Source organism: Eurosta solidaginis, chromosome 5 (assembly GCF_040869045.1).
Source record: "Eurosta solidaginis isolate ZX-2024a chromosome 5, ASM4086904v1, whole genome shotgun sequence".
Classification (NCBI taxonomy): Eukaryota; Metazoa; Arthropoda; class Insecta; order Diptera; family Tephritidae; genus Eurosta; species Eurosta solidaginis.
Window position 1 is genome coordinate 21979977 of NC_090323.1, and position 25877 is coordinate 22005853.

Consider the following 25877-nt stretch of genomic DNA (forward strand, 5'->3'; position numbering starts at 1 on the left):
AGAAGGCGAGTGGTGCACATGATCTATCTAGTGAGAGAGGCCGCAAAGTGATGAAGATCATGTGTAGGTCTTACAATATTTGACTAACAAAATTACTTCTATCATTAAAACGAGCGGAATGTAGATTCATGATGGGTATTCTTACTGACCACTGCCTTCTGGCGTCACATGAATTGTCATCGGATTCGCAAGAGGGTAAGAGTATGCGATTTTGTACAGAAATTTGTGAACAAAGATGAAACGAAGTGCATAAAGGAAGTGATAAGCAAAAGTAAGAAATTTTCTTATTTTGCAAATAGCGTCAACATGCCATAGTTTTGAAAGCATATCTACAGCTCTGAGTTGCCTAAGATGGCAAAGCTCACGTTCTGCAATATAAAATTGGCGCCAAGAAAAGCTCGTGAAGCAAAAGTTAAAAGGAATAATAATAAAATTTTTCAACTCACCACATTCGTCCATATAAAATTACAAATTAAAGCCTACAAGTACAACAAATATAAACTCATTAGAAATGCAAAACAAACATATCATACAAAGCATATAAAAAGTTAAGAATTGCATTGCAGAACTAGTAAATGATATAGCAAATACAATAATAATGCAAATATATACATATACACTCAACACATACACACACACACACACACATAAATATTCCAATTGCATCACACAACTTATTTTACATTATTGTTTTTGTTTTTTCTTTTTTACCCTCGAGCTGAATATCTCAAATGTAGCCTTACTCCAAAATAAAAAGGAAATGGGCGTAAAGATAACAACCAGCTCTACCAGCTCAACACTGGGTCATTCGTTTCGTTTTCGTTACCATTTTTAGTGCTTTACCCTCATTTGCATTGTAAACTTGGCTACGAGGTTAATATGTTTGTAAGTCAGTAGCATCGCATAGAACTGACAAAAACGGAAATGAAATAGAAAATAGTTGCAGCAAAAGGAAGAAAGCGTGAAAAATTGATTCGAAAACGAAGCCACAAAACACGATAGATAGGAAGGCATTAAATATGGGAGCAATGACATTGTGGGTTTGCTGTTTTTGTTTTTTGTTTTGCAACGCTGCCACCCTCTATTACAGCAATGTTGGTAATTCACCCAGCAATTTTTTAGCTTATCTGGTTTTCTATACCCAGTTTTATTCATTGCAAATTTGATACTGATTGTAACTATGTAAAGTAAGGGATGTCGGGCAACCAACAAAAATACCAGAAACCCCTCACTGGATAAAAAAGTTTGATATGTAAATACTTTTGCTCACGTCACCAGAGCATCCAGTGCGTTAGAGGTACCTCGTTACTAACGACGATTGGCATGTAATTGATGCGGAGTAAATGGAGAAGGGTAAAGTAAAAGTACAATTAAAGTGAAAAGTGAAATGGTGAAATAAAATAGAGGAGTAGAAGAGGTAGAAGAAATAGGGGTGACGCCCACTCCTATGGCAACGGCTACGATTATAGTAACGGATCCGGCACATAGTCACGGCTATGGTTAGGTTTGGTTAGGTAGAACTGGCCGGTCAATAAAGACCTCACATAGACTGAATGTGTCCATAGTGTTACCAGAATTTGTTTGACGACCAAACGGAACAACCCCAATCAGGTGCAAGGACATATGTTATAGAATAACTCCGTCGTGGCAAATACTAGCAGTTTTCTAGGACCCAGCTTAATTGCTGCCGCGAGAGCTGGCAACTCGGCTATGGCTTTTGTTAAAAAATAAATGTAAGGCGCGATAACCTCCGAAGAGATTTTGGTCTGAGCTTCTTTTCCAATTTTCGTCGTGCTATTTTTAATTTTTCCTACAAAGGTTCTACATGTTTTATGCCGACTTCGAACGGCTCTGCAAGGCAGATGAGTTTTCACTGAGAAACTATTCATGGCAGAAATACACTCGGAGAGCTTGCCAAATTCCTGCCGAGGGGCGACCCTACTTAGAAAAATTTAGTTTTTTTAAAAAAACTTTTTTCTAAAGTTTTGATGTCGCTCAGCCCGGATTGGAACCCAGGGTCTTCGGTGAGGTGGGCGGAGAACGCTACCACCATACCACGGCGGCCGCCACTTGTTACCCAAAGTAAAATGGCTTGCTGGGTTCACGAATATATAGTTCTGATGACTTTTTATTTGTTATAATCTCACACATATTCCTGCTCGGGCGCCAGGTCACCAACGTAACATAGTTATGGCTAAGGGTTTTGTTACCCGGAGTAAGATGGCTTACTACCTTTACGAATGCATAGTTCTGACGACTTTTTATTTGTTGTAATTTTACACAAATTCCTGCTCGGGCGCCAGGTCATCTACGCATCTATGTTATAATTAAAATAAAAAGAAAAGGTAAAATACGAAGGTTAAAGGAAAAGGGTTACGCTTAGTTTTGCGGTTACGGTTATGTTTACATTAACGGCAACGTCAACGTCTGTTAAAGAGTTGCGGATTTGGCACGGTTGTGTAGAAAATTATGTTTACGTTTACGGTCATAAATATGGGTATGGTACCTTGGATTATCCTCTTGGTTATATTTGGAATAAGTGTTACGGTTATGGTGCGGCTGTGGTTGCAGTAAAGGTTACGGTTGCGGCTATGGATTTTGCTATTCAAAGTAAATTGGCTTGTTAACATATCAAGCTTCACAAGTACTTAGTACTAACGACTTTTTATAAGGCATAATGGAATAAGAACTCCTGTTCGGCGCCAGACGGCGGACTTTGTGTTGGCCTACCAGACTAAAGATCCAAACTTAAAATAATGTGATTAGGAAACATCAAAACCACTTTCAGAAATTGAGGGAGGCGTAGTCAACGTCAAATTGCTGCTAAGAAAAGTAAAAAAGAAACGAATAGAAAAATTATCTCATAGTAAAGTTGAAGAACGAAATATTTTCGATTATTTTTAAAAAGTTTTCTTTGTAGGCCCAAACTGTGCTTTGGTTCTGAGAAAGAGCTAGCTAATAGTTTCCTTTCGAGCTGACAGCCGCTACAAAGCGTTCCCCAACATCAATACCACAACTGGGTATACAATGTTCACTTATAACCGACATTAAACTTTTTCGCGCACATGTATATATTTTCGTGCCTCGTTTCTTTCTTACAGTCCGTCATTTGCCGTCTTTACGCAAAATACGCTACAACACGTTTCCAGCAGAATACTTAGGTGCGCTCGCGCGTACTCACTCGCTGCTCATAGGCACACAGACAGCCTAAAGGTAGGCTACATTCATATACATATACTTACAGCTCAACAAATGCAAAATCAATATTGCTAAGTCCTGAAATGCATGCAACCAGCCGCAGACAAGGTTTTGGTACATCAAGAGCTATGTTCATTGCATGCAATAAATGCCCGGGTCGAGTATGCACGTCACGTTTTACAAAAATAACAACACGGAACACTATTTTCCTTCGCCTTATCGCTAGAAATTTAAGAAGTCCGATACTTAAAGCATTGATGACGGAACATATGTGCCGAACCAGCTACCGTATCAGTTTTTTTCTAAAAGGGCAATGAAAACTCTACCGGAAAATCAGATGGATGACGGAAGGATTCAAGAGAGGCGCGAACGGCGAAGGCAACTATGTAGCCGACGTACAGATCGTGATTAAGTTATGAAGGGAACACCCTTACCCTCTGCCAGATAGCGAGGAATATAAGAAGCCCGATACCCCAATCATTTACGAAAGAATATACGTACCGCACAAACTACCGCGGAATCTGCCAGTTTATAATCGGGTATAGGGTTTTATATGATATTTCGCGACAAACTAGAGTGGAGGAACTGATTGGACCTTACTGCACTGGTTAACAAATCGACAGGCATCATCTTTTACGGATCTGACAAACGACATTGTGTACCATCAGATTTCATGCCAGGCGATATCCTATCGTTCAACTTCTTTAACCTCATTCGGAGCAGAGACATTTACCTCAATAAGCATGACGTAGATTTTTTCTTAGCTGGCTTGAATAAAGAGGCGAAAATATCTATCGAAAAACCCTTTGAACTGTGTACGCTTTCTTTTGACGAACAGAAATTTATCACCCAACTTGCCCTGATGCATTGCTTCGATTTGTGGAAATTGTCAGCAAAAGAAGGGTTGGAGTACTTAAGGGAAAAGTTCTGCGATATGGCCCTTTCTGTGACGTCCACGGCTTATAGTAGGAGGTTTAAAGAGCTTTGTGAGCGTTGTCAAGATATGACATAGTGCAACGAGTAAAGGCTCAAAAATTCCTTGCTTGCGAGGACTAGTTATGCGAATGAAAGAAGGCGCTTCGGCGGAGAAAGTATTCCTGTCCGCAACCGTATTTAGGAGAAGTTTAATGGGGGCTAACTCTATGGAGTTGGGAGAAACAGGTGAAAGAAATTTGAAAGAATTCGCTTGGAGCTACCAGCTTCAGTCAACTTAGACGCAAATTAACGATGATGATGGAGTTTATTTACCACTGCCATTACTTTTTAAGCTGTGAGTTGAACAATGGTTTACCACTTCGCTTACAAAAGACGATTTGAATTTAGGTCTGAATTGGGAAAGTAGACGCTTCCTATGAGTTTCAGGCCTTAGTTCATGCACGAGCAAATCTGGTTCCTACCAAAATTACTGCAGGAACAGCGTATCGTTCATGTATGTATGGATATGCCGTTTCGAGGCCATACATACCTCTGTTAAGTAACACAATGTTAACTTCTTCCCCTGCAACGTGTGCGGAATCTGTTTTAACTGTTTAAATAACAGTAAAACAATGGATAAAAAAGTGCTTAACATTAGCTGAATTCAATATGACTCTCACAGAAGTCTTTGCTGTTAAGGTGAATTGTACTCATAGCATATGCCTCAAATTTGGTGACTCAACAGATGTTCATATGACTTTGCGTCAGCAACACAATGAGCAGCAGGTATGAGCTGATATGAAATATTTTATATCACGAACTGATTTTTTATTTTACTTATTAAACTCGATAAAAATGCAAATATGTATTAAAATTTATAATTTGCCAATTTTTTTTGTGAGCGAATGCTATGGACAATATCGAATGGTAGGAAGCACAACAAAGTTGTTCTTCGTTCGCTGAGCTCAGACGTCTGTCTGTACTTTTTCAGTTTTTCCCCCCCTTTTTGTATGATGAATTCAGTTTGAAGTGTCCTTCAATGTAGCAGCACCAGCAACAGCAAAGTCATATATTGAGGATACAAGCTAAATAGACAAACTCAAAAGTAAAAATCGGGGCCACAGAAGTATACAAAGTAAAATGAAATACAAAAAAATAAAAGAAATGAAAAACAAGATAACTGGAAAAATAACTAAACAAATACTTAAAATACGGGCTAAGTAGTGACGGGTGAGCAGACAAGCAGATTAACTTTTAAAGCGCACAATAATGAGTGTGTGTACGTGTGTATGTGGTTGAGTGTGTGCGTGCGCTTGTTTGGTGGCGTCGGCAAACTGCCAATAAGACATGCAAATAAACTGCTTAGCTTAAAAGCTGGTGTTACCGAGCAGTCGGGGTGTCTATGATCATGCACGCATATTTATTATGATTATGTGGGGCATTTCCTCAAAAATAGGAAGTTATTTGTATAATTTTGATTTCTTTCTCGTAAGTTAAAAAAAAATCAAAATGAAAAAAAAAATATAAATAAAAATAAAAATAAAATGAAATAAAATAAAATAAAATAGAGTGAAATAAAAAAAATTAAAAACAAAAAGTAAAAAAAAAAATAAAAAAGTTAAGTTAAAAAAATCAGAAAATCCAAAAATAAAATTGAAAAAATAAAATGAAATTGAATAAAATAAAAACAAAGTAAAATAATATAGAAAAAGAAAAATTAATTTAAATAAAAAGTAAAATTAAAATAAAATTAATAAAGTTAAATAACATAAAATGAAACAAAATAAAAGAAAGTAAAATAAAGCTAAACCAAGTAAAACAAGAAAAAATAATTTAAACAATATAAAATAAAAAAGAAATGAAATGAAATGAAATGAAATAAAATAAAATAAAATAAATTATAATAAAATAAGAAAATTAAATAAAACAAAATAAAATAATACAAAATTAAGTAAAAAATAAAATAAAATAAAATAGAACAAAATAGAATAAAATTAAATAAAATTAAAGAAATAAAATTAAATTAAATAAATGAAATCAATTAAAAAAAAATTGGTTAAATTAAAATGTCAAAAGTAGTAAAATGAGCAGCTGGAAAAGAATCGAAAATGGGTAGTTTTGAAAAAAAAATCTGAAAATTTCCATTTCCCAATACCTATAGGACACTACTTTATTTTGTCTTGGATTCCAAGCTAGAAAAACTGACGAAACTTTATCGGAACTTGAAAATACAAAAACAATTTCTACCATGAGAAAGTGAGTCCACTAATCCCCCAAAATTTGTGAGTTTGATATGTTTCGCTTTACGTTTTTAATTTTATGTTTTACAATAAAAACAATGCACATAACACGGCAAAATTGTTGCGGTCTCTGGCGGTTCACTTTTTTCATAAGAAACTTAATTTTAGTTGTGCTTTTATACACAAAATTTAAAACTAAAAACTAAATTGTAATTTGTCAGCAAAAAATAAGGAAAAAATGGCCGAATGTCAAAAAAAACTATCGAAATACAAACTGGCTCGTTTATTTTTAATGAACTAGGTTGTATTTTTCTCGTATTTCGTTAGTTTCTTGAAATATAATTTACACACTTAACTCTTACTGAAGTCGTAATAGGAGGGAGGGCGACAAAAAATATGAGAGAAAATATAGAAAATACAGAGCACCTAAAGTAGTGTAGTTTTGAGAAATTTTTGGAAGCGTATTTTGAACGATTTTTTTTTTTTTTTTTGTTGAAAAACTTATTTTCGATATATGTATAGCATGAACCAATAAGCAGATCCCGCATTAAAAAATGAGAGAGCAAAAAATCATAGTTGGCTGGGAAATAAATTTTCCCGGCGTGACGTCACGCTTTTGACAAAACGCAGTATTCAGACTTTATTCCAATCGGAGTATTTTGCTTTACTCTTACCTCCTTCTACATTTTTTACCTCAAACGTTTATGTGGTTCGAGTTGAAAATTACTACCTAATATCTTTCGGTGGAAGTTTTCATTGCATACGTATGAAAAGCTGATAGTTTACAAGTGACGATTAGATGAATTGACGCGAATTCATTGTTCGTGTCTTAAGACATGTTTATTCACATTTTACTGACAGTTTTTGTACTTTTTTCGTTCGGAATGAGAAGACAAGGAGTAAACTGTAAGCAAAAGATGTGTCCGGACGCGATCTGTAAATCCCGCCAAAATTCAACATACAGCACTTCTTTAACTTTTATATAAAAATGAAGTACGTAGAGTCAGTGAGGTCAGCTAACCCTGTTTTGCGATAATAGCCGCCAATTGGGAGCACCCAGCGAGGTCAAAGCTTCCTCCGTCTCTCCCAACTCAGTGAAGGTCTTCTCTTTCCTCTGTTTACAAACTGCCGGAGCGTATTTGTTCATCCGCATAACACGACCTAGCTAGCGAAGCTTTCTGTTTTTATGCGCTGCACTATCGTCATATCTGCGAAATACCTCCTTCGATACTCGCCGTCGAAATCACGGATAGTACTAAAAATCTTCCGGAGAAGTTTACTCTCGAATACTCCAAGAGCCATCTCATCTTCTCTCGACACCTTCCATGATTCCAAGCCGTACATTAGGACAGATACGATGAGTGACTTGTAGAGCGAGAGTTTTGTTTGTCGAGAGAGAACTTTACTTTTGAATTGCTCAAAGAAGCACTTGTTGGCAAGAGTTATTCTCGGTTTGATTTCTAGGCCGACATTGTCTTTGCTTTTAATGCTGCTTCCCAAATAGACGAAATTTTTCACAGTCTCGAATATATATCCGCCAACAGTTACGTGGCTACAAAGGCCACGATGACAGCAAGTACTTCGTCTTGTCCACATTTACAGCATTCTTTTTCTTATACCAACTCTTCGCCTCCATGGTTGAACAACCCGGCGGCTACCCCGTCATTACTTGGCACCTTGTGATATTTTAGCAGTGATATTACCATTCTCACTTCGCCATAGATGAATGCCGGAGCGTGTTTTTCATCATCGGCAATCGGGGTATCGGGTTCGTCTTCACCCACACTCTGTACGTCAGTTACCAGGTCGCCATTATCGTTCCTACAGGAATCTGCCTCATTCTTGATACCGTCTGTCATTAAAAGAGCATGAAATATGTATGGTAAACCGAAAATAATAATAATAGTTCATATTTTTTCGCGATAAATGTCCGGGGAGATAGAGCCCACTTTGCTTCCAGAATGTGGTGTGCTTATTGGAGCATTAATTAGTTATCCTACATGTTTTAGGCCGTGCATCTAATAAGGCTGAGAAACATTTCATGGCAAAAACACAATCGAAGGGATTACCAAGCCACCAAATCAATTTGATGTTAGTTGTTCTCCCGCTTTCAAAAAGGGAGGAAAAATATACTTCGAAAATTTAATTTTTACTTCGGCGTAGTCGTTTACTCAGGTAATAGTTTTAAATACTCCGAACACTGGTAGCGAAATATGAGAGAAATGTAATAAATCGAAAAACTTCAAAAGCGCTACGTCATAAAACTTTTTTTCAAATTCGATTACAAATACAACAATTCCGGAATGTTAGATCTCGGCTCATTTGTTTATGTATGTATAGCCATGAAACTTTGACTCTGGGTGACTGCTGTACTCCTTATTTATGTGAATAACTTAAGAAATCATTTTGTTCTTTTGTTTTTAATATAATGCCGTTTTGAAATTTTTCTCTTTTTTAAAACAGTGTTCATATCCAATTATGGAAAATATGTACATTTCTCAAGTTATACGAGTAAATAAAGAGTAGTGTTTTTTAAAAATCCAAATTTCATGGTCATCGATTGAAAATAGAATTTTGAACAAAAACTATTGTTGAAAATACATTTTTAACAATTTTCTCAAACATAATTACAAACATGTTTTTGCAAAAAAAAAAAAACAAAAACCTGTGAAAAAAATTTCAAATTTTTTTAATTATCTCGTTTGCACACCCATTCGCACTCCCCCTCCAACTCTCACTTCCACTGCATAGCTACTCCTATATGGAATCCTTACAATAAATTCTAGATACCTTCTTCCAATTATTGCGGATATAAAATGAGTTAAAATTTTTCCTAATAGGGGGCGTAGCAACGCATTCCTTTCCAAACATTTTTTTTTCCTAGACCATCCTTCAGCAGTTTTTTAGCGAGGCTAACGCATAGCAATTCCTTTATAGATATATCAATAATATTTGAAATTTTTTAAGATTGCATTTTGTGAAAAAAACTTTTATGTAATCCGAGATTCTTAAAATTTTCAACACCAAAAAATAAAAATAAGTAGGAAAAATTAAAAAATTTTATGGAAATTTGTATGAGTTAATCGGGGATTGCCCGTATTTCCCAAATTTTTAAATATTTTATGGAAATTATATTTGAAATTTTAATCAATTTTATTTTATGAACAATTAATGGATTGTATTTTGAAATTTCAAAAAATTTACAAAAAATGGTTTCGCGCATTTTTACTTGTTTAATTCGCAACCAAGTCGATGGATAATAAAAATTAGGAATCAAAAATAGACAAACAAATTTATAAAAAATTAAAAAAGGATTTTTTTTTTCGAAAATTTTCACAAGAGAAGATCAAAAAAATTGTATACAAAAAAATTCAAAACGGAATTGAAATAAATAAATTTAAAAAATATGTTTTTTAAATAAATTTTTAATAAAATGGCTTTGAAATACATACATTTTTGGTTTTCTCTTTAAACATTTTCTTAAGGAGGTAGGTAGGTAGGTTGAACTGGCCGGTCCATGAGGACCTCACATAGACTGATTGAGTCCGTAGTGTTACCAGAAGTTTGTTTTAACAACCAAACTGAAAAACCCTATCAAAAACCAGGACCTATGTTATAAAATAACTCCGTCCTCTTGGCAAATACTAGAAGCTTCCTAGGACTTAAGCCACTTGCTGCTTCTAGATCTGACAGCTGTATCACTCCTAATAGCTGGAGTCTTAGCCTGGCAAGTGCAGGGCACGAGCACAGAACGTGCTCGATCGTTTCCTCCTCCAACCCGCACTTCCTACACCTGCTATCACTGACCAAGCCTAATTTAAAGGCATGTGACGCCAGAAGGCAGTGTCCAGTCAGAATACCCGTCATGAGTCTACAGTCCTCTCTTTTTAATGATAGAAGCAACTGTGTTAGTCTAAGGTTGTAAGACCTACACATAATCTTCGACACTTTACAGCCCCGCGCTTGAACCCACGCCTTTTCTGCTTGGTCGATCATGTGCACCTCTCGCCTTCGCTTAATCTCGCCCAATCTAATTGGGACGTCTACGGAGCAAGCTTCAAGGGATGCGCCCTTTTTAGCTAATTCGTCCGCTTTTTCATTCCCATCTATTCCCATATGCCCTGGGACCCAATATAGATGTATGCTTCTCCCTGTCCCGATTCTCTCCAGAGACTGCTTACACTCTAACACGCATTTAGATGCTGTGCTATGCGAGATTATTGCCTTAATTGCTGCTTGACTGTCAATATAAAAGTTAACACGGTTGCAGCTTAAGCTATTCTCTTCCAGGGTTTCTACTGCTTTAGTTACGGCTAATATTTCCGCTTGGAAAACGCTACAGTAATCCGGCAGCCTGTAGGATCTGCTTAATTCCGGATCAGCGCAGTATACCGCAGACCCTACTCCTTCCACTATTTTGGAACCATCGGTGTACACATGTATCGCCTCGTCCGCCATTTGCGCACCCTTGCGCCAACCGTCCACCTCTATTGTGGCCTTAAGATCTCCCTCAAAGTGCAGGTAGGGAATCATGTAGTCTGTTCGTCTTGTGACTGAGGACGCTATACTATTATGGCCATATGGTCGGCGCTCAAGCTGCCCCGAAGCATCGAGCCTGGTTGCGGTCGTTAACGCTTTGTCCTTTGCTACCAGGTCTACAGGTGGAATGTGCAGAATGGCATACAGTGCAGCCGTCGGGGTTGTTTTCAGGGCTCCCGTAATGCAAAGCATCGATAGTCTGCATACCCCCTCTAATTTTTTGAGGTATGTTGTTTTTTGTGTGGCTTTCCACCAAACAAGAACTCCATAGTATAGAATAGGGCTTACAATCGCTGTAAAAACCCAATGAGAAAGAGAGGGCGATAGGCCCCACGTACACCCCAGCATTCTTTTACATGCATAGAGTGCCGTTGAGGCCTTCTTGACCCTCTCCTCCACGTTGAGCTTCCATGACAGCTTACTGTCTAGGATGATTCCTAGATATTTTGTGCAAGGTTTCTCCTGTAAGGTCACCGCTCCTAACTTAGGCCTGGTCCAATTTGAGACCTTGTACCTCTTTGTAAACAAGACCATATCCGTCTTCTCCGCATTGACTTTCAGCCCGACATTAGATGCCCAGGTATGAATATCCCGAAGCGCCCGATCCATCAAAGAACTAATCGTTGGAAGGCATTTTCCACTTATGACAATTGCAACGTCATCTGCGTAAGCCGTAAGTTTTACGGGTCCCTCATCATCATTTCTTAAGGAACAAGAACTGCTTTTGCAGCAAAAATTTAGTTCATTGAAATTTTTTTTTGTTAATCGATTTTTCGCAATTTGCTGAACCAAACAATTCAAAATCCTTTTTAGAAAAAAATTCTCTATGTAAAAGCAAATGTCCCATTCAACGTGGAATGTCATCCATCGCAAATAAACCAAAATAGTAACATAATGCGTGTGTACAAGCCATATCTTTTTTCTATTTGCCCAATTTTCTCAAATAATTTAACTTTCTTTTGTAAATTACTTTTAGATGTGTGTATGTGACCATTGCCTTATTGAGTCTATTTCACTATTTTGTTCTTGAAACTTTTTTTCACACACGCACTCTTATGACGCAATCACACATACATACAACAACTGTGTTACCTTTTGTTAGTTCACACATTGACACTCATTACAGGGGTGAGCTCTTTAATAACTTGCTTAACTTTTTCCAATCGAATGTTCAACAACTTACCTAGTTATATACCGTTATAAATGCACACATACGCATACATACATACATATTTCTATGAATTTTACTTTCACAGGCGCTCCGTCATACATATACTGCGCCACACATGAGAATATGTTATGTTTATTCTTAACAAGGAAAATCCAATCCTCTAGCTAACTCAATTTACAAATCCTTAAAAACTGTTTTTCGTAGAAATTTCTTGTTTCAAAATTGACATGACGTTACTTTATTAACAACAAAACAATAATTAGATGGTCGACTTGTTTAATGACAAGTTCTGATAATCATAAAAATGAGCACATGGTGTGAAATCAGGACTATATAGGTAGAAATGTTATTCATATTTCATATTCGCGTAATTGGGTCGGTAAGAAGTAAGCAAGACAAAATTTTAAGCCTATCCTTGTACGCCTTTCAGTGCATTTTGCACCTTCATCAGGGAGATATGCTTCTATGTACATATGAGGAATCATTTTCTAGCCTCCATGGTGTCATAGCCCTCAGAAAAGGCTTGGATGACGTTGACCACATGCCGAACACATGCACATTTAGTTAATGCGCACTGGTAAGAGTTTAATACAATACAGTACACAGGCATAACACGCGCTACAGCGGAGCGACAGGTCACGTACTTCTTAAGGTTAAAAATAGTGCTTTGTCTCTTACTATAGCATTCTTGGGACCTAAGTTCAAAAAATATCTTACCTACTGTGTTTGAATGAGGTTAAGGAGCAGGATGTGTTACTGCAAGTCAAACGGTTGATAGTATTCTTGGAGATGTCGCATTATTTGCACTGCGTAGAGAGGTAAATGAACATTGAAATAACAGATACGCGGTCAATTGTTCTCCTTAACAACCCGGACGAGAACTGATTATTCTATCAGGCCTGATACATAGAAACCAAGCATTTGCTGGGAGTTCGGTTTGCGAGTAGGTAGGTTATTTTGTTCACGGTGACAAGTGTATATAGTACTGGCTGTAAGAGGAAATGCTACATCGCATAACATGTCATGAGCTCGCCAAGTTAAAGTTGCAGTTGTAAGGAGTGACACGTCGTGACGTATTAGAAGAAACCGATACTGCCTTAGATGAATTATTTGGAAAACGAACTAGTATTCGATGGAGTTTCCTCTTAGCGCCAGGTGACAAAGAGAAGAAATGAGTAGTGCTCTTTGTGAGACAACTTAAAAAGTTTTAACTATTAAACGCCAAGAAAATATATAACTAATGCAGTCGGTGGAATGATAGCTTTATAATCACTTCCGACGTCGTAGGACGTTCGTGCATTTTGTCAGTGATAGTTGCAAATTAGGCGAACTCAAAAACTGAAAAGATTTCTAAGAGATCTGTTAATTTTTTGACATTACTCAATTCCATAGGAGCCCAGATCCATGGCCATCATTGCTTAGGGCAATGTTGCCAGAGAGATCTCACCGCAAATTTCCTACACTATGTTATACAGTACATGGTTTGAGGTATTATTGTTATGGAAATAAGGAACCAGGTTCTTTCCTGTGATTCGGTTTTTGGCTCCGGTAATTTCTTGTGTAGATTTTTTTGGAACCGGTTACTTTCTTGAACTCGACTGTTATTTTTTGGAACCGGTTACTTTTTTGTTAATGCTTCCTGTTTTGGAATCGGAAACATTTCTTGAACGGGTTACTCTTTTGAACTGGTAACTAATTTGGAGCTAAGTATGTGTTTGGAACCCGTTTATTTTATGCAAATGCTTCCCTTTTGGATTCGTGTTCTTGTATAGGACTGGCTACTTTTATAAAATCAGGTACTTTTTTGAATCCGGTTTCTTTTGCACTGATTATTTTTTTGGAACCAGTTACTTCTTTGCATCCGGTTTTAGAGAACCTTTTTTTTGGAACCGTATTCTTTTTTGAAGAGGTTACACTTTTGCAACCGGAAACCTTTTTGGAACTGGCTATTTTTTTTTTTGGTACTTCTTTAGAACTGACCACTGGCTTTTTTTGGAACCGGTTATTTTTCTGGAACCGGTTACATTTTCGAACCGCTTACTTTTTGAAACCGGTTGGTTTTATGAAACAGGTGCATTTTTATGAACCGTTTGCTTTTATCGAACAGTATCAATAGAAAGGAAGGATATGTTTTTTGTGCATCATTTTTGTAAAGATAAAAAAAATTATGTGTCGGTTTCGGAATTTTTGCCCTAGAAAGCACAGCCGTCTTTGTATACTTGACTCAATAATTTTGCTTGCTTTCGGTGCACCCTATTATCAATACAATTATCTTAAATTTTCTACTTTCCAAAATTTTAGGAACCTCAGCTTCGTAATCAGTGTGTTTAAATACTTGAAGGTTTGTGAGTCGCATCAAATGTACTTTTAACTTTTGGGTTTGTAAGCCGGTATTATTAAGTTTGAAAAGGTATCGAGCTCCGAAGATTAGATGTTTATTAGGTAAAATTTTTGTACGGGAGCCCTAAAGTTGACAAATGTTGGGAATTTTGAATTAAACTTTCCTTTCCAAACTTGAATCGTCGGATATGACATACTAATCATTATCAACAAAGATCACCTGCCCGAACAGGTATGAAAATCGTTCGAATGAATCTCGCTCAAGCAAGTGGAAATAATAATATCTTAATATGTGAGTTTTTATATATTTATTTAAATTTTTTTGATGTATTTGCTTTTTATAGACGCTTGTTTTTTCTTATTTTAAAGAACATCTTAGAAACAAAAATTTGCGGTCCCATGACAACAAATGTCCGAAAGATGACAGCAAAGCAACAGCAGACTAGACAGCGGTTAAAAGCTAGATATAAAAAAAAGTAAAAAAAATAAACACAGATTAGAAACAACAAAAAAACATCAGCTAGTATAAAAAAATAAATCATTGCAAGCAACAAAGCGGATAATATTTCAAATTTTTCAGCTAACAATCTTGGCATAGATTTTAGACACTTTTTGAAGCCGCATAAGTATCATCATCCTACATGAATCTTTAGAGGGGGTAAAGTTTATAAATGAGATGGAAAAACGGATCATATTTAAGTATTTAAGTAATAAAAGATATTATAAAATAAATTCTAAGAAACATTTTCCAAAGCATCTTTAGCAGCTTAAATGTGTATTTTATAGATTTGCCATTTTTGCAACTTTAACAAGTAAAGAGATTTGTATTAGTTCGGATGGAGCTGAACATTTTATAACTAGTTGCGATTTTTTAACGTATTGATATTACGAAGTTGCGATTTTGACTCCAATAGTTTAGAGCTTTCAATTGAACTACAACTCGAATTAAGATTTCAGCTTCGAATGCTTTAAGTTCGAGTTATGGAGAAAACGTGCCTTTGGTAAAAATTCCTACTGTTCAGTTCAAATAAAAAGTATATGCTGAAAATGTGAGATTAACATTAAATTATTTCTCTAAAAATAGTATTGATTTCGCATTATGATTTTATTTTGAATTGTGTACTGAAATAGAGTTATCAAGAGAGAAACGATTTGGTTAAAAAAAAAAAAACCCTTTTGAAATAAAACTTTACCATCTTCGACGTCCAAAATGCGAGAAAAACAAGTACCAAGAGCTACAGTGGCTTTTTCGAAAAAGTAGATTGGCCCATTTTGAAGATTCTGAAACATTTATCAAGAACCAGGCAGACGCAGGTAAGCTAATAATCCAGCTTTTTAGTAGCATATCTGAATTTCGCTTGTCATGAGTGAGATACAATAGATTGAAAGAGTAGATCGCAGTGGGGTGCCCTATGTTGGGCGCCATTGCGGCAAAACGCCCTAAAATCTTTGATGAGTGTATTATAGTTGACTAAGAGGCCTCAAGTATCTTCTCTAAAAATTGAGAGAGGAAAGCTGTAGAGCTCTTCAATACTGTTAAATACTCAACGGTAAGATACTGGATTGTTTGATATTGTTCCTATGTTGAAGCAATGAGTAACACAAGGAAAGTAAGGTGGAAAACTTGTCCATAAACAAAACGGCAATCAAAGTGGTTCTAGAGATATAAAGAAAAAGGAGAGCAGCAGGCATAGGGTAGAGAAAAGGAAAGGTATGAAAAAATTAAGTTGTATTTAAAGGGTTATTGAAAGGGAAAGGGAGATAAAAGTGAGAGGATAGTAAAAAAGAAAGATAACGATGAAGGAAAGTGAAAGCGCAAAAGTATCAGTAAGAGAAATTAAAAGTGCGCAGGAAAACGGCCTGGTTACAGTGAATACTGCGCTGTTACTGTATTTTAGAATAAAAAGTAATTAAAATCGTATATAGAGAATCGAGGGATCTACTTAAGATATTCGAAACCGCTTGGGAAAAATCAAAAGGAGACAGGAGTTGCATATGATCCACCAAAGGATGGAAACGTGCAAATCCTGCGATACTAAATTAACAAATTCTGCATTATTAAATTTAAAAACGCTTCCTTTACTACTAAAGAGAAAAGACTTAAGCCTATTGGTGGCCATATTAACTGCCTTCTGCCGTCACATGCTTATAAATTTGGTCTCGTCTGTAGCAGAGAATGTTGGAAGTACGAGCTGCAGTAATAAAGGGCTGAGTACGTGCTGGGTCCATATATTGCGCTCACGAGGTCGAGGCTTAAGCTATAACGGGCGTCAGAGTTGCCAGCTCTCTAGGCATAAATGAATCTAGGTCGTAGAAAACTTCTATTATTTGCAAAAAGAGCGAAGTTATTTTATAACATATGTCACAAAACTTCATTGAGGTTCTGTTGGAGGTCCTCTAATTTAAAATAAAAACAGCCGCTCTTCTGAACAATAAAGAATGTTTTATTTCGACTTACTTCAACGTCGGTTAGATACACACAGATAGAAAAGAAATTATTCGTAAGTTAAAATGGCGAATACAAAGAAAGAGCAAAAATGCGATTACAAGTTGCAAATGAAAAACAGAGTTGCCACATGAAATAGAATTTCAACACTCCTCCTCAAATCTGGTATTCATTTGCAGTCACAAATTAATAATTTAACTCAAAAAAAAACTTTGAAGTTATTTTACATGTACTAGATTAAACCTAACAATTTTACAAACTTGTTATGATTTAACTTGCTTAGATTTTTCGTAAATACATCTGCAATATTATCTGAGCTTGAACAATATTGTAATTCAATTAAATTTTTCTGATACATATCTCTTATATGATGATATTTAATTTCTATGTGCTTACATCTTGTATGGTATACAGCATTTTTGATAAGATGTAATGAGCTTAAATTATCACCATTTACAACAATTTTGTCAGGCCTATGTACATTTATTTCGTCCAAAAATTGTTTTATGAACATAACCTCTTTTGCGGCAGTTGACAACGATATGTATTCCGCTTCGGTGCTGCTCAAGGCCACTGTTGATTGCTTCTTCGACTCCCAAGACACCGCACCACCGGCTAAAAGAAATACATAGCCAGTGAACGATTTGCGCTCGAGTGACTCTCCACCCCAATCAGCATCAGCATAGCATTGTATCGGCGTTCCCTTCTTACTGTACGTGAGCGATAAATCAATCGTAGAACATAAATATCTTAACACCCTTTTTGCCGCTGCCAAGTGTTCACTATGTGGCTCATTATTATGCTGCGCAAGCTTGCACACTGTATGTATAATATCTGGCCTTGTGCACAACGCCAGATACAACAACGAGCCTATCAGCGACTGGTACTCTTGTTTGCCAACGCGCTTGCAACTAGAATCAGCGCATAATATTTGTTGCTTAGGATCGAGTGGTGTTGCTATAGGACGACAGTCTAACATTTCATGTTGTTGCAGCAATTCTTTGATTTGCCCTTTTTGTCGTATAGCTATTGCGCCCCTTTCACCTTCTCTTTCGACTTCCATACTAAGAAATAATTGAACAGGACCCTTATCTACCACTTGCAGTCTTTTCGAAATTTCGTGTTTAATAGAGCTCATCTCTTTCTTGTTTGAGCTGGCTATTAGCAAATCATCTACATACACTGCTAACAAATTGATGTGTCCGTCGTGATGCTTCGTATATACGCAAGGCTCTGTTACACATTGTTTAAAACCAATATTAATTAAAATGTCATGCAACCTCATATTCCATTGACGTCCTGCCTGTTTCAAACCATATAAAGCTTTCTTTAACTTTAAGACTTTATTGGGATACTCGCTGTTTGTAAATGTTTCAGGCTGCACCATATATATTTCGTCATCTATGATACCATTTAAAAACGCAGATGAAACGTCAACATGGTGTAGGTATAGCTGGTACTCTGCAGCTAACGCGAAAATTGTACGGATCGTAGAATACCGCACCACAGGTGAAAACGTATCGGTATAGTTCACCCCATATACTTGGCTGCACCCTTTGGCTACTAGCCTTGCCTTAAATCGATCAATTTCACCGTTCTTGGTTTTCTTGATCGAAAATACCCATTTGCACTTTATGGCTTTCTGATTTTTTGGTAAATCTACTAGCTCCCATGTATCGTTGTCTACAAGAGCTTGATATTCAGCACACATTGCTTTACGCCACTCACTTGCATGGTCACTAGACATGGCTTCACCCACTGTATTCGGAATATCAACATCATTGAGAAAATTTGCATAATGGTATTCTTTCTTTGGCCTTCCTGGTTTCCCTGACCGCACCAACTTAGGCCGACCAGGTCCTACTTGTTTAGTAGCAGGCTCTTCATCACTTTCTTCTTTTGCAGATTTATAATCACTGTCTGGGTCGTCTTCAGCACTAACACGTTCATTATCTAGCTTGTCTTCAGTGCTAACACATTCACTCTCTGGCTTGTCTTCAGTGCTAACCCACTCACTCTTTAGCTTGTCTTCAGTGCTTACACATTCACCTTCTGGCTTATCTTGATTTGACTTTAAAATATATAAATCAACGTTTAGATTTTCTTTCGGAATAGTTGGTTCTATAAATGATACATCACGTCTTAAAATAATTCCTCTTGTGGCAGAATCATACAAGCGATAGCCCTTGGTAGCACTACCGTAACCAACCATTACATACGCTTTTCCCTTAGCATTGAATTTACTTTTAGGTTTTTTATCTAAGGCGTAAGCCACTGATCCAAATGTTCTTAGATGTGACACAACTGGTTTTCTTTTATACCATGCCTCATAAGGCGTCATTTCATCGACTGCTTTTGTTGGTGACCTATTTCGCAAGTAGGCTGCAGTATTTACAGCTTCTGCCCATAATGTATCACTCAAGTTCGCACCAATTAGCATGCTCCGTGCCATCTCTACCAATGTCCGGTTATAGCGTTCAGCTACACCATTCTGCTGCGGAGTGTAGGGTACCGTGAACTGATGCAAAATGCCACAATCTTTTACATACTGCTGAAACAAATCATTTGTGTATTCAGTACCATTGTCACTTCTAATGGCTTTAATTAGACACCCAGTTTGACGTTCAGCGAAAACCTTGAATTCTTTAAATTTACTGAAAACTTCGCTTTTGTGCTTCATTAAATAAACAAAACCATATCTTGATTTGTCATCTACAAATGTCAATACGTATTTCGAACCACCAGCCGATGTTTTTACTGGCCCAAATACATCTGTATGTACTAGTTCAAGTAATTCGCTTGCTCGATTTGAACTTGATGTAAATGGTTTTGTTACACATTTACTCTGCATACATACAACACACTGAATAGATTTTGGCACATTTACTTGAAGCCCGTTCACTAAATTTTTGCTTACAAGCATACGCATGCTGTCATAGTTCAAATGACCATACCGTGCATGCCACTTCATTGCTTCATTCTGCTGGCCTGCAAAGAATAACATTTTCTTATTTTCTGTGAACAAAAATATACCACCAACTTTGTTTCCACGCAATATTACGCTGCCGTTGTTTTCATATACCGTGACAAAATCTTTTGCAAATTTAACGCAAAGGTTATTTTTCACTGCTTTCGATACTGAAATAAAATTGCATTGCAATACAGGAACATAAAGTACATCAATCAGCTGGATTTCTTTCCCTTCTGCTTTTAGTCGAACTGTTCCCTTTCCCATTGCTTCTATACATTTGTTACCAGCTAACAAAATGTTTTCATTGTATTCATTCAACTCATCGAACATGTTTCTGTCACAACACATATGAGACGTGGCTCCGCTATCGATACACCATACGTTCGACTGCAAGTTGTTTGACTCAAACGCTGAGAACAGAGTAAATGCTTTTGGTTTCTCGTTTGTTTTATCTATCTGTTCCTGGTTTTTGTTGCTTTTGTTGCATTGTGCAGCAAAATGACCCGTGCGTCCACAACTAAAACATTTTAAGTTCGATCGATTTCTAGAACATTTACTTCGCTGCGACGACTTGCTGCCACTGCTTTTACCCTTTTCATGTGCCATGAAAACCTGCACGCTACTTTCTGCAATAGGCGACACACTCATTTTTCGACGTTGCTCTTCCTCAAGCAATTTAATTTTTAACAAACTCAGCTTTGGAAGCTCATCGCGTGACTCTAACGCGACAACTAAATTTTCGAAAGACTTCGGAAGACTAGCTAGGAGCATTATTACAAATAACTCCTCCTGCAGATCTATACCAATTTCTGCTAGCTTCTCAACTATACTCGAAAAATTGCTTAGATATTGTTGTACCTTATCACTTTCTGCCATGCGCATATCCAGTAGCTGCTTAAATAAAGACACCTTTCGCGCAGGGCCTTTTGGTCGATGTATATCCTGCAACACACTCCATGCTTCTTTTGCTGTTTTGCATTTTTTCACATAGGCAATTTGTATTGGCGTTAGGCTTAACACAATTGTTGCCATGGCCTTCTCATCACTCGATTTCCATGCTTTTTGTTCAGCGTCTTCGGCTTCTGTAGCTGGCTGCATAAGTGCACCTGACACCACATCCCAGAGCGCCTTGTATACAAGTATACTTTTTACTTGAACGCACCATGCGTCATAGTTGGACTCATCCAACTTCTCAACATTAAAAAACGAGGAATTGTTCATTTTTCTTAGCACTTTATGTAGGGGCTGGGCCCATAACCTGTTGGAGGTCCTCTAATTTAAAATAAAAACAGCCGCTCTTCTGAACAATAAAGAATGTTTTATTTCGACTTACTTCAACGTCGGTTAGATACACACAGATAGAAAAGAAATTATTCGTAAGTTAAAATGGCGAATACAAAGAAAGAGCAAAAATGCGATTACAAGTTGCAAATGAAAAACAGAGTTGCCACATGAAATAGAATTTCAACAGGTTCTCCGTTTGGTCGTCAAATACAATCTAGTAACTGTATGGACACATTCAGCCTATGTGAGGTTTTTGTTGACTGAGCAGTTCAGCCTAACACATCCAATCATACATAGAAAGGAATTTCTTTCGCTTCTAATATTGGGCGCCTTTGATTTCACTCCTTTAAATCTTTGAGAGGTATTCTTCCCATTAAAAGAACAAGATGCTATATATTAAGTGAGATGCCAGCCAGGTCTCAAAATTCTCTTCCGGTGACATATAGGGCTTTGCTAATCGATTTTAGAACTAAAAGAGTTAAGATCGTATATGAAAAGGGACTTATTTTGCATCCTACGTTGGGCGCTCCTAGCAACACCACCTTAAACCTTCGAGGAATATTCTTGCCATTTAAGCGACAAGAACAATAAGAACAAGTAAGAACGGGACTGTCTTCGGCTGTGCCGAAGACTTCATACCTTTCATGAATGGGGCTGAACAATAATCTTATCCCGTTCGTAATCTCCGAATAATCGGATGTATAAGATAAGAAATATATAGTGAACAGATCTACATACCTTAACGATTTTTAAGATAAATATAAAATAAAAAACAGGTAGGTACTTTGTGTGAGGATGCAAAGTTTCAGGTTTTTTGTGGTCTGCGTGTAAAAACTATGACTACGAATCACGTATTTCAAAAATATATGACGAAAACGTAACTATTTGATGAAATTTGATGAATTTTGAAGATTCTAGCCGTAAAAAAGGGGTCAAAATGACAGTTTATATGAAGTATATAATATATATACGACCGATCTCTATGATTTTTTCAGACAACAATATATGCTATATACGTAAGCAATCAGTGAAATTTGAAGCTTATAGCTGTTAAAATGGGGTAGAAATTGCGAAAAGTTTCTTATCTGAACAATCGGTTGTATGAGATATATACTATATATACAACCGATCTCTATGATTTTTTCAGACAACAATATATGCTATATAAGTAAATATTCGGTGAAATTTGAAGCTTCTAGCTGTTAAAATGGGGCTAAAATTTGCGAAAATATATATATATATACTATATATACCACCATATATATACTATATATACCACCGATCTTTATGATTTTTTCAGACAACAATATATGCTATATACGTAAGCATTCGCTGAAATTTGAAGCCTCTAGCTCTTAAAATAGGGCAGTAATTACGAAAAGTTCCTTATCTGAACAATCGGTTGTGGGGGATATATACTATATATACGACCGATCTCATAAATTTTTTCAGGCAACAATATGTGCAATATACGAAAGTATATGGTGAAGTTTGAAGCTTCAATCTGTTAAATTGGGTAAGATATTACAAAAATCCTCTTTTTCTGAAAAATCGGTTGTATGGAGGATATATGCTATAGTGGTCCGATCCGGTCGGTTCCGACAAATGTCTAATCGGACACCCAAATACACCTGCTCACCAAATTTTATCAAGATATCTCAAAAATTGAGGGACTAGTTTGCATACAAACAGACAGACGGACAGACGGACAGACGGACATGGCTAAATCAACTCAGCTCTTCAACCTGATTATTTCGGTATACTTAATGGTGGGTCTATCTATTTTCCTTTAAGGACTTACAATTTTCGGTTTCGTGACGAAATTAATATACCATTTCATTTTCATGAAAGGTATAAAAATGGCAAGAGAAGGTAAAGCGGATTTGCTTAAGAAAAATCTTCTTCCTCTATTGTGCCCTATGGCGGGCACCAACCGTAAGAAAGAAAAATGTGAAGTTAAATGAAAGCGGGTTTGTTGAGAAAAACCTTCTTTTGAATTCTTTTCATGTAGTTTAAGTTTCTTTGTTGTTCTTTTTCAAAATACTAGGTAGTTATAGTCATGTTGGGCGCCACTATGGAAATACGCCTATTAGTGCAGGTAATATAGTTTAGTTAGTCTGATGGAAATAAGACTACTTTTGGTAAGCCGTTTCTTCGTATCTCAATTAACAAGGCGACTGCTCTAAAATCTCTATATAATTAGCACAAAATGCAGGGAGAATAAGAGGAAAACTAAGAAGAGACAAATTAGTGAGGAAAAATAATGACAGAAAAGTTAAATGAGGGATAGGGAGACAAATTTTACAGACATAACAAGACGGAGAGGAAATAGGAAAGAGAGTAGGATATAAAGAAGTGGATAGAAAAGGGCAAGTGACGTGGGAGAAAGAGAAAAAAAATTTTGTAAAAATTGAATAGCTGTGCATTAAGGATGAACGGCTGCTATTCTTGTATCAACCACATCTTCTACATCTAATTGTATGCTGAGCACAACTAAGTATAACAAGTAAGGAAGGTTAAGTTCGGGTGTAACCGAACATTACATACTCAGTTGAGAGCTAAGGTGACAACATAAGGGAAAATAACCATGTAGGAAAATGAACCGAGGGAAACTCTGGAATATGTTTGTATGACATGTGTATCAAATGAAAGGCATTAAAGAGTATTTTATGAGGGAGTGGGCCATAGTTCTATAGGTGGACGCCATTTAGGGATATCGCCATAAAGGTGGATCAGGGTTGACTCTAGAATTTGTTTGTACGATATGGGTATCAAATGAAAGGTATTAATGAGGCTTTTAAAGGGGAGTGGTGGTAGTTGTATAGGTGGGTCGCCTTTTCGAGATATCGCCATAAAGGTGGACCAGGGGTGACTCTAGAATGCGTTTGTACAATATGGATATCAAACGAAAGGTGTTAATGAGTATTTTAAAAGGGAGGGGGCCTTAGTTCTATAGGTGGACGCCGTTTCGAAATATCGCCATAAAGGTGGACCAGGGGTGACTCTAGAATGTGTTTGTACAATATTGGTATCAAACGAAAGGTGTTAATGAGTATTTTAAAAGGGAGTGGGCCTTAGTTCTATAGGTGGACGCCGTTTCGAAATATCGCCATAAAAGTGGCCCAGGGGTGACTCTAGAATGCGTTTGTACAATATGGGTATCAAACGAAAGGTGTTAATGAGTATTTTAAAAGGGAGTGGGCCTTAGTTCTATAGGTGGACGCCGTTTCGAAATATCGCCATAAAAGTGGACCAGGGGTGACTCTAGAATGTGTTTGTACGATATGGGTATCAAATTAAAGGTATTAATGAGGGTTTTAAAAGGGAGTGGTGGTAGTTGTATAGGTGGCCGCCTTTTAGAGATATCGCCATAAAGGTGGACCAGGGGTGACTCTAGAATGCGTTTGTACAATATGGGTATCAAACGAAAGGTGTTAATGAGTATATTAAAAGGGAGGGGGCCTTAGTTCTATAGGTGGACGCCGTTTCGAAATATCGCCATAAAGGTGGCCCAGGGGTGACTCTAGAATGCGTTTGTACAATATGGGTATCAAACGAAAGGTGTTAATGAGTATTTTAAAAGGGAGTGGGCCTTAGTTCTATAGGTGGACGCCGTTTCGAAATATCGCCATAAAAGTGGACAAGGGGTGACTCTAGAATGTGTTTGTACGATATGGGTATCAAATTAAAGGTATTAATGAGGGTTTTAAAAGGGAGTGGTGGTAGTTGTATAGGTGGCCGCCTTTTCGAGATATCGCCATAACGGTGGGCCAGGGGTGACTCTAGAATGCGTTTGTACAATATGGGTATCAAGCGAAAGGTGTTAATGAGTATTTTAAAAGGGAGTGGGCCTTAGTTCTATAGGTGGACGCCGTTTCGAAATATCGCCATAAAAGTGGCCCAGGGGTGACTCTAGAATGCGTTTGTACAATATGGGTATCAAACGAAAGGTGTTAATGAGTATTTTAAAAGGGAGTGGGCCTTAGTTCTATAGGTGGACGCCGTTTCGAAATATCGCCATAAAAGTGGACAAGGGGTGACTCTAGAATGTGTTTGTACGATATGGGTATCAAATTAAAGGTATTAATGAGGGTTTTAAAAGGGAGTGGTGGTAGTTGTATAGGTGGCCGCCTTTTCGAGATATCGCCATAACGGTGGGCCAGGGGTGACTCTAGAATGCGTTTGTACAATATGGGTATCAAGCGAAAGGTGTTAATGAGTATTTTAAAAGGGAGTGGGCCTTAGTTCTATAGGTGGACGCCGTTTCGAAATATCGCCATAAAAGTGGCCCAGGGGTGACTCTAGAATGCGTTTGTACCATATGGGTATCAAACGAAAGGTGTTAATGAGTATTTTAAAAGGGAGTGGGCCTTAGTTCTATAGGTGGACGCCGTTTCGAAATATCGCCATAAAAGTGGACTAGGGGTGACTCTAGAATGCGTTTGTACAATATGGGTATCAAACGAAAGGTGTTAATGAGTATTTTAAAAGGGAGTGGGCCTTAGTTCTATAGGTGGACGCCGTTTCGAAATATCGCCATAAAAGTGGACCAGGGGTGACTCTAGAATGTGTTTGTACGATATGGGTATCAAATTAAAGGTATTAATGAGGGTTTTAAAAGGGAGTGGTGGTAGTTGTATAGGTGGCCGCCTTTTAGAGATATCGCCATAAAGGTGGACCAGGGGTGACTCTAGAATGCGTTTGTACAATATGGGTATCAAACAAAAGGTGTTAATGAGTATATTAAAAGGGAGTAATGCTTAGTTCCATAGG